The 11,024-nt window shown below is 39.0% G+C and overlaps 1 protein-coding gene across 1 annotated transcript in view; it reads left to right on the forward strand.

Annotated features, from left to right (window-relative positions):
* The first annotated feature begins 250 nt into the window (after positions 1 to 250).
* Positions 251 to 11,024, forward strand: part of LOC107671876 (plexin-A1-like) — a 255,769-nt gene continuing 244,995 nt past the window's right edge. Inside the window, exon 1 of the mRNA XM_016464878.1 lies at positions 251 to 412. The gene's annotated coding sequence lies outside the window, so the exon portion shown is untranslated. The remainder of the gene's footprint in view (positions 413 to 11,024) is intronic.

Here is an 11,024-nt window from a genome sequence, read left to right on the forward strand (position 1 = left end):
TTATACATAGCTTTTACTTTATGCTTGGCTGACATACACAAAAGACAAACAAACAGTCGTCTGTGTGATTGTAATAAATGTGCTTGGATGCATCGACAGGTGGTGCAACGGACCGGTATTCAAGACTACAGACTAACTGTATATTTCACCATACAGGCTCCAACGCGCTCAATGTCGCCGCCTGGCCGCGACGCCAGATATATGTATCAGGCAGCGCGTTCCCTGAGACTCAAAACGAGGCTGCGTCTCGATCAAGACGCGCGGACTGCATTCCTCCTCATTCATGCCGTGCTGAGAATCTTCACACTCGGAAAGTGCAAGCGGAGCTTTACACACTGCTGCCGAGAAAATGTACTCAAGTTTGAGATTTTACGCATGGCGAGGATAATAAACCAAGGCATAAAGAGCACAAGTAAGTAACCTCTGTTCTTTACGCACAGGCGTGACTTTTCAATGCAGTTTGTTTGGGGGGAAATGCAGTTTTTTGAGCTCGGATGCGTGTCGAGCGCTGTTATCTTCGGCGTTCACAGAGAATGTATCGATACTTGATTGCGTCGGAACAGCCGAGGAGAGCGATGTGAACATTTTATATGCGGTTTGACACCTCAGTGTCTATTAACTGACGCATTAAACAAGAAGATATCTGCATTGAGCAGCAATAGTGGATGACTAACTTGGTTAGATTCCCTGTGGTTTAATTGCTTTACTGAAATAAGTAACAAGCAGGTTATGTGGGTACAGGGGCGTTCTCTGGGAATATACAGAATGTAAACGATGCGTTTGTTGGATAGCTCAGTTTACCACTGCATATCACACTTTTAGGTATACGCTTAACTGCATAGGGAGGAGGGTTTGGTGTGTTTAAATATATTAACCAGGCTTTGTCCAACACCTCTCAGTTGTTCAGTTATTTGGATTGTCAGTATCAATGTGACAGTATGTGGGTTGGCTGTCTGTAAATTCTCGCCAAGACTAATTCGGATGGGAATTCGGCAAAATTGGATGTAGGTTAGAACTGTTGGGCTGCAGGAATCTCTCTAATCTAAGATTAGACGAATTTCTAATTTCAATGTAATATCTACATAGTCTTCACTGTAAAGATCCTTTAGATTAATTCAAATCTCAGAATCTTTATTACGATTAAATGACCTATTTGGTTGAGCAGACACTAATATATTTTCTTCGGTGAGGCGGGAAACTGTTTGACAGTCGAAGGTACTGTGTGTTTATATGTTTATTTTGTGTATGCACGAGATGTTCTGCTTCATTCACTGGAAGCTGTCAGTAAAGTCCTTTTATTACACATTTTAACGTGATGTTTTGCTTTTAATAATGATTTCAAGAAAAAAGTAGACTCGTCTGTGTTTGCTTGCAGTAAGTGAACTGAAAGATTACGTTTTTGAGCATTCCAGCTCGGCGTCCTTCCACAGAGGGATCGATACTGGCTTTAGTTTTTCATATGATTGAAAAGAGCCTCACGTTGGAAAGAATAGCCTACGTGTATTTAGAACGTAAATGTGTTGCATGAGAGAAGTCGGTGAATAATCACAAAACATTTATCGAAAATTGGTCGTTTAAACGTACACTTCAACCACCCAGTCAGCATTAGATCACTCGTAACTGGACTTAAAGGTTTATTGTGGTGAAATAAGCAGACAACTGCGAGTGCGCGTCATCTCTCCAAAAGTTACTGTTTTAAACACTTGTATCCATATGTTTACAGAGAGTTTGCTGCCTATATAAAACGCGTGCCTTTTGAGCATAACGAATGGGTCGTAGAGATGCCATTTCATTTCAGTTGCATTCTTGAAGTAGCTCACGTTATGGTATGTTTCTTTGTAGGTGATGGAAATTCTAAGGAATCGAGCGATTCTGGTTCCGATTCTTCTTAACGGTTCGCATTTCTTAACGGACGCACGGTCGAATCTTTTAGTACTTCTGAGAAAGAAATATTTGGAAAAATGAATCCATGTTTACCTGTCCATAGCGCTCTGTTGACAAATGATGAGAGCTTCAGATTTAAATGTAATAAGTCTTGCAAAAACGTTGCTTACGCAGGTTTTCTAGCAATTATTGGAACTAACTCTATATGATCGATTGAAGCTGCGAACAAAATGTATTAATATTAACTGTTTACAGAGCTCATGCATATTTGATTTACGAAAAAAGACTGATAAGACTCATTCGTTGGACAATTGTTCATGTTTCACTAAAAGGAATCAGCTAAAAATGATTTTTTGGGAATCGCACCACACTGTACGCTGTATGTTTTTGAGTCACAATCGGCTCATAAAAGTTGGGTCTGATGTTATCTATAACCACCGGTGTATTTCTAAACTGATATAATCTAATTCAATACATTTGGATAAACGCTTGTTTTTCCAAAGTAATCCAGTGAACAAACTACAGCTAGAGACTTTGCGTATGTGGCACTCTTATCATACTACCAATAAGAGTCTCTGGTAGTTTGATGGAGTTTGTCTTCTGAAGTGATGTTATAGCATCAATCTTACGTCCACCTTTATGTCAAAGCGGTTCGCCTCTGTGTGACACTGTGGGAAACGAAGTGCGCCATGTCAGAATTAATCTCGCTTTGAGTCGTTATGTTCCGCGCACTCGGCCTTTGCCGTGATTGACGGTTGTTTTAAATATCCCTGACATCCTCACCTTCGAGCTTGTCAGTGCCAGCCTCCTCTCGAGTCTCTCTGCCGGTGTGGAGTGGGCTGTGGGCTGTATTAAAGCTCCGTGCCCACTCTACATGAGGCGCTGTGTGCTGAGACACTCTTGGCGCCTTTTCCCACACGTTACAGTACGTCACAATTAGAACATTTATAGTCAGTTACATTTATAATAGTGGAGACCTGGGCTAGTTGTCACACCTTTTGTTCTAGTAAATATTACATAAGGTTGGCGCATTTTTGAAAGTCAATTTCTGTATTGGACATCGCATTAAAGTCTTAAAGATGTATAAATAGGCCTATATGCAGTTTACCTTTTGTGACAACTTGCCCCAATAGTGTTTGTGTGTTTTAGAAAAAAAAAAACAATTTAATATTACTAGTTTATTAATATTAATTTAAAGTTGTATTTTGGGGGGGGGGGTTTGAAGTAGATGTTTTAAAGGAAAATACAAACCTCTTGACTTTTGACTCAGAAACTGTAATATTGCCCATGTGACAGCTAGCCCTGGCCTTCCATACATTAAACGATTATTAACTAATAATCTTGCCCGAAAGCATCTCCCCTACAAATTTATCAGCTTTAGCTGCCAGTTTGCAGTTTCATTTGTCTTTTTCTTGAATAGCAGGCTTGTAGATTCTCATTACTTGTCTTTTTAGTTTCCTTCAATATCACTCCTAGGACAGACAATGATAGCTTTTTGATTGAGTTTATCATAAAACACAAGTAATTTAATTTACCCTTCCAATCCATTATCAGCTCTTTCTGCACCTCAAATCTGCGGAGATGTCAAACTAACACAATAAAGGCAGTCAGGCCTGAAGTGTTTTGAAGCTGACTGTATCAGATCAGAGGAAGAGATAATAAAATTGTTTCTCCGTTGACTTTTCTTCTAGTATGTACGTTTATATAAGTGTGCGCCGAAGGCTGGCAGATGGTTATCCCTCTGAGAAAGCGTGTGATATTTAGATACTTCATGCCATAGGAATATGACAGGAATAGAGATTAGGCTTCCATTTTATATTTGATCAGTCTTATTAGCAACCCGCTGTGTTGTATATTTTTAGTGCCTTGGTACGACGTGCAAAGAGCGCTGTTACGTCGAATTCATTACCATTTCCTTTTACTGAGTTATTGAGTGTGTATAAATAGTGCTTTGGCTTGAGCAGGGTTTGGAGATTGAAGGGTCAGGCCATGTTTTGTTTGTCATGGCCGTCTTCCAGAGGAGATACAGCTTTTCCCGCTCCCTCAGCAAACTGGAGGTCTCAGCTGGGAACCTCAGTGTAGGATCAGTGCCACTCATGATGTCAGGACAGCAATGATGAGCTCTCATTCTTCTAGTGTTTTTCCAGCCCTCTTTCTTTTCCACCGCCCATCAAAATAAAAGAACTAACAGCTGATTTAGGAGGGAAAAAACATTTCCACTTCTACCTTTGTGTAGCGCTTCTGTATTTCTTGTTTTGCTGTCAGAATATGGGGCCGGTAGTGAGATTAGAAGCTTGACCAATGAAGCTTGACCATGACCAAGCGTATCTTATTTCAGAAAACATGAGTCAGCAGCATATAATTTAACCGCTGAACAGTATTACATTGCATCGTATTCTAGGAATAGGTAAGTGATGTGCTCTCTCCATCACAGACACTATTTTCCCTTCTCGCTAAAGAACCAACCTCTTGACCCAGTTTCCAGAGTTTGCCCCAACTATTCGACTAGTGCTTGAAATACCAAGTGTGACCTTTGACCTCATTGTCAGGTCACATACCATCGTGAATGAAAGTGTCAAGGGCCCTCGAATGAGCTTTTGCAGCCTTCGCCCATCTCGGGTCAGCCCCTGACCCCTTTATGCATATTGAACATTACATCAGTTAGCATTATTAGTGATACACGCTGTTAGAATTAAATTACAACATCTGGGTCCGTTAATGTACGTCAATACCAGTCAGTGGTATGGGTTTCTCTTTTGGGACGGGGTGGAGAGACCTTTCCACTCACCTTTCCTTTCTAGTTTCCAGGACGTCGCATCTATCCCTCAGCCTTATCGGGGCTTGGATCCGATCAATGCTATCTGCCATCTGCTTGCAGACTACAGCTTTACCACCACCCTCTGAGGAGTTTTCTATGGCCCCTACAACTGATCCTGGATAGCATTGTCATGGCACTCACAATGTATTTATTATGTTAAGCATAGGGTAGGTTTCACTGATGCCAAACCAGCTGTTAAGGGTATTATTAACTGGTGCCGTGGTGTTTTTCCTTTTCGCTCGCCTGTTTTGTATCGAGAAGGGCTTTAGGCCTCTTGTAATGGAAGTCACAGACTGGCAGCATCTCTGAGCCAAATTTCTTTTTGCTGTTTTCAAAGGCGTCTCTCACAACGCATCCCTTCAGGTTTGGTTTGAATCGTGTGTTTATTTTCCCCTTTTTGATGAAAACGACTCTGGAAGCTTAGTTTTAGGCAGAGCGAAATTAGTAATAAGAATAGCCACGTGTTTGCATAAGTTAATTTGGGCTGTATGTGCGAAATAGCTATGTTTCTTACCTTTCTGTTCTTCATGGTCCATTCAGCTTTGCTTTCTGTGATTCCTCCTTATGATATAAGCAGTGTGAACTCAATAATAGACTATTTACTGTCTGGTTCATTTCATTTGGCCACCGTCTCTCCTTGGATACTGCCACTGAAGCACTTCCTCAGGCAGTTGTGGTTTGTGTACTGAAAGCCAGTTAAATAATGCAAAATCTCTAGACTGGCCATGCAAGTAAGACTAAAAGTGATGGGGCCCAAGGGAACGTCCCTCTGAGAGGAACACAGACGCTCCAAAAGACCTTTCAAGAGGTCAGTGGTAGCCATATAGGTGCATTTTCAATGCGTAAGCAACTGCACAGTGTAGATAAGATATGGTGTAGTTTAAAATACAGCGCTCTGTGAAGTTGTTTCAGCCAATCGATAAAGCTTTCTCTTGATAGATTGATAGATGTAATATTTCATGATATTAATTTGGTTTTAATAAGAGCGTTGAGCCTAAGTCAAGGTCCTAGTGTTCAGTTGCCTCTTAATAAATATCTCATTAAAAGACGGTGTGTATTGATCTCTCTCGGTAATGTTCAACCTTTAATACAGCCAGAATGGATTTAGATAGTTGACCTCATAATCTCAACTGTTTTCACTTGTGGTTCATTCTGGCATTATAGATTGGGACCTTTGCTTTGTAATTTTGGCTGCTGGTGATCTTTGCTTGGCTGGTTTTGGGCTAAAAGCGGGTTTGATTTGGAGCTCGCTTTGTGAGTTGGTTTTCTTTTAGGATTAGGTCTAATCCGGGTTAGAGAAACCAGCGCATTGGATCTGTTGCGCCAGGCTTATCTGTTGCCCGAGTAACAGAGGACTGTGAAAGGGTTAATTGAAATCCCAAAGCGAGGTGACGTGTCGCTCTAATCCACGCTGCCCCTTGACCTCTAACCTCACGGGTGGTCTTTGATGTCGGACCTCTTTTTCACTGCAGGCTTCTTGGGAGCCCAGCAAACTTCTCATTCAGTAATGATGCTTCCTGACAGAGCAGCAGCTCGGGAAACAGAAATCATTAATCATGTTTCTAGCAGCTAATCATGTTTTTCCAGCAGTCTGAGAGAGAGCAAGTGAAGGAATGGGCTGATTTTTTTTAAGAAGGTGATTATGCCAACAACAGCATCAAATGAGTACTCTAAAAAGTCCATACAGATGCAGGGGAAAATAAGATGAGTTTGAATGGAAATTAAATGTAATGTTTTCCCATATTCAATTGAATAAGTTAGTAATCATGACATACCACTTATAGTATATTCATTTTTGCTCTCTCAAGGTGTGTTTGCATTAATTAGCTAATGCTTGGAAGTTTCTTGCTAGTACACTTTCTTTCATTTGAGCTTTTCTTACTCCCATTGATAGATTATGTACCTGCTCAATTGCATAAACCTTGAAACTCAGCTCAACTTGTTGTATCAGTGGTTGCTGTTGTGAAATCTTAAAATTAATAAAAATTTATGACTTTCAGTTGTTTTTTTTTTACTGCAAATTGCTGTCAGTGTGAACACACCTTTTTTATGTCTTAGTTCCTCATCTTCCAAAACCTGATTTCGTGAGAATTGGTAACTTCACACAAGATGGGGAAATCGTAAGAAATCACACAAGTTAACCTAGCGATATAGTCCAACCTCTAACCCTAACCGTGAATGCAAGAGGAATAAAATATTTTACAATATTTTACGATTTTGCTATTTTTTAATGAATTATCAGGTGTTGTGTGTTTGTTGTCTTCCTTTAACTTGCATGTAAAAATATTTTTACATTACAAATATTCTTTTGAACATTATTTTTCCTCGTGTACAGTATTTAAACATTACACAAATAAATTCTAATGATTTTGCTATGTTGTACGAATTATCTATTGTCATGACTTTTTATAACTCCTGTGCAAAATTTAACTTTTGTTTTCTAAATTAAATCCTTTCTTTCTTTCTTTCTTTCTTTCTTTCTTTCTTTCTTTCTTTCTTTCTTTCTTTCTTTCTTTCTTTCTTTCTTTCTTTCTTTCTTTCTTTCTTTCTTTCTTTCTTTCTTTCTTTCTTTCTTTCTTTCTTTCTTTCTTTCTTTCTTTGTTTGTTTGTTTGTTTGTTTGTTTGTTTGTTTGTTTCTTTCTTTCTTTCTTTCTTCTCTGAGAGGTTGTTTAAGTTGCATCTTGAACATGGGCCTCTCTGTAGAGCTCTGTTGAACATCATCAGCCTGATTCCTTTAACATAACCGGCTGTAGGCATTCTGTCTTCCTGAAAAATCTCCCCCCCCCTCTCGAACACACTCTCTTTGAGTGGCCCATTCTGGAAATGATTACTCTGCCAGACCAATGACCAGGCTTCCCTTTGATGGGTCATAAACAGAGGTCGGAGGTCAAATTCCTCTCCCCAGATGGAATTCGCTTGACATGCTTCACTGCAGAGCCCGGAGGTGTCGTGGGGGACGGACTGTACGCGTGTCATTATGCCTTAGTGTGTTAGTGTGAGTGTCTGTGTGTAGGATGCATCAGTTAATCTCCTTCGAGACTCTGTTTAGAGAGAGGTAATGTGCTGTGGTGCCTATGGAAGGTGTGTGTCTGTTTGAATGCGTGAGGGAGAATATGACATCATGTGTGAGTGTGTGTGTATTTGAAAGTGTCACTCTGATGGAATGACTAGGAGGTGTTCAGCCACAGGGGTGTTGGGCTGTGCGCCTTTACACCTCTCCTGACAACCTGCATTTAACGTGTGTTTCGAGCGGTGTGCGATTCACTGTTTGTGAGGTGTTTTCTTCACCACCTCTTGTTGCCTCCCAAAGGAGCTTTTCAATGGTTCCAAATTTTGACAGCCTATTGCCAATAAATTCAGATTTTAGCTGGAAAAAGGTTCATAAAAGTATACTTGTTTATGCAGAGAAATACTTGTCTCTAGACTGATTAGGCACCATAAAGCACTCAACAGTGTCTTTAGTGAGACTGTGAACGCACAATGAATGCACAATATGGTGCTTAGTGGAAGTGGGTTCTTTTGTTATAATTTCCATTTTTATATGGGCAGTTGACATGGCTTTTTTATTTGCTGTTTCTTCATGAATAAGATGTTGAAAATTTAGAATCTGAAATTTCATGTTGAATAAAAATGGCTATTTTTATTTTTTACAATATGTCTTTTGTATGTATTTTATCATGCAGTCTCATGGGAAATATGGAATTAAAACGTTCCTTAGTATGTCCCCAGAGTTGAATAGCACATATATCAAATAAAATCATCTGGCATTTTATCAGTTGAGTTGTATTGTCTTTTAAAACACAAATACATGAATATTGTACATCTTTAAAAATTGTCCCCAAAGTTTCCTTTGATAAAATTTCTACTAAGCTTGATATTTTAGTTTTATTTATTTATTTTCAGACAGGCCATTTTTTCAGACACATCTGTTGAATTTGACTTGGGAGTTGAGCCTTAAAGTCTAAGATGATCTTGAAAAGAGTCATGTTATCTGTTGGCTGTCAAAAGTTTTTAATCAAAAAGTGGTAAAAACAGTCATGGAATCTAAAAACATTCTCATACTGACCGTTTGTAAAGTTGAAGGATATTCAAGAGATGATGCTGGTTTGAATTTCGTCTGTTTTGTTTTCCCTCTCTTTTTCTTCATATGTCCTCTGTCTTGCCGATTAAAAAGTAAGCCCAAAAGTTTTACTGCATCTTACTACATAAGCCCAAAAGCAGTTTTACTGCATTTGCCGTTTTCGAGGAAAACTAGATTTTTAGTGCTGCTTGCCTGTGCAAAACTTGCCAGCAGGATGCTAGTGTGTTCGGGAAGTTGCCAGGACCTTGCTATGCAGTTGCTAAGGTGTTCTGAGTGGTTGTTAACATTGTACTGTGGGGTTGCTAGGGTGTCCTAGGTGGTTCATAGGCGGTTGCTTACTGTCCCAATTTCAGGTCTCAGTGATATTGTCCCTAAATACTGAGAATACATAGCCATTTCTGAGTGAAAATTGTTTCTAATAAATTTTACAAATAATTACAAGGAAACAGCAAGTAACACATTTAATTAAATGTGAAATTTTGAAGTAGAAAGACTAAAATAGCACTTTCTTGTAAAATGTACTCAAAATTTTTTTTCTGTAAAATATAAGCCTATCCCAGTAATCTGTTTTATTAACAACTTTGAAAAATCATCATTTACAATGTACAAAAACAAGTTTTGGACCAGTTCCCATTGAAGACCATTTTTGTACTTCTAACAACTATAAATTAATTTATTTCTTGTTATTGTGCCGTTATATATTTTTTAAATCCTTGCTAGTGCCGTAAAACTACCATTTGACACTTTTTTGTAGCGTATTAACCCTAAATCATATCAGAAATCAGATGTCTTTACTTTTACTTTCACTTTCTTTTTCATAAACAATATTAATACTAGGAAGAAGCACCTGTCTGGTCTAATAGATTGCAAAATGCTTTACAAGAAAATACTATTTCAGTTTTTCTGCTGCAAATGTGTTGTTTAATAAAATGTTTTACTTGCTGTTTCTTTGTAATTAATTGTGAAGTTTACTAGCAATTTCTGAGTGATTCTGAGTGAATTTCTTCAGTGTATGGCTTGGGTCTTTTATTTTAAGACTACTGAATTTTTATTTATTTTTATTATTTATTTTTTTGGGGGGGTCTGACAGGTGAAAAATTATTCCCAAACAAAACATTATCTGAATATATTTTACAAGAAAATACTAATTAAGTTTTTCCCATTTACATTTAATACCATGTGTTACTTACTGTTTCTTTGTGAAATTTGAGTGAAAATTTTCTACACATTTTTTTCAGTGTAGCCTTTGAGGAATCATTCATGACATTTGTAGCACAAACAGTGCCACATTAAACTTTAGGAAATAACTAATCTGATTATGAACAATTATAATAGTGAAACAAGCCCTACTAATTATTCCAAAGTTTCAAGTTTTCCACACCCTTACCCTGTGTATTTGACTCCAAAAGAATGACCATGTCCTTATAGGCCTAAAGTGATACACCTCTATATTTAATATTCAGAAGGACAGAGACATAAGCGCATCTCTCCTCACATCCGCAGCTGTTAGAACTCGAAATTTCTCAGTGGATGAGAGCTTTTGTGAGATGCAGCAGATGCTGTTTGGTATAAAGGCTCCAGATGATCGCGAGAAGAATGAGTTGTGCTAAGAGCTGGCGAGCTGCCCAATGCAATATAGATATTTCTCTACTTTTTTGCTTTATAAATGTGCTGCAATCCCCAAACTTATTTTTTTATGTGCAAAAATAGTCTGGGTCTGAATTTTAGCAGACTGAAAGTGTCTATGCGGTGTTGTTTATTGAAGGGCAAGAGGATGGGACAGTAGGTTAATAGCTAGCTTTATTTTTTTTTTCCGTCCTTGGCAGTTGTATTTTTGTGCGCGTGACGGTGCAAATCCCGCAGCGGTCTTCGTCAGGGCTGCGTTTGTGGCTGCCACCGGGTCACTGTATAATTGAGAGTGTGATCCTCTTGAGTTTGGTATTTACAGCAGCCGACGATACTGTCGCTTTCACACTCTTGGCTCAGATAAGAGTAGTCTGTTTTAGCCTCTTGCTACATGACTGTTTCCAGCTCGATTCTCATGCTCCTGTGACCCTGTGAGTGATAGCGGTGCAGTGCCTTAATGACCATCAGCAGAGGCGGGCGACCCTCGGCTGTGCCGCTGGCATTAAAACGGATGTCGGTTTATGTGCAAGAGTTTTAACATAAGGGCTGCTCAGCAGTCGAGCGCTACTGATAGCAGTGTGTGTGTGTGTGTGTGTGTGTGTGTGTGTGTGTGTG

The sequence above is a fragment of the Sinocyclocheilus anshuiensis genome, unplaced genomic scaffold (genome assembly GCF_001515605.1).
Source record: "Sinocyclocheilus anshuiensis isolate Anshui unplaced genomic scaffold, SAMN03320099.WGS_v1.1 scaffold1089, whole genome shotgun sequence".
In the NCBI taxonomy this organism is placed as follows: domain Eukaryota; kingdom Metazoa; phylum Chordata; class Actinopteri; order Cypriniformes; family Cyprinidae; genus Sinocyclocheilus; species Sinocyclocheilus anshuiensis.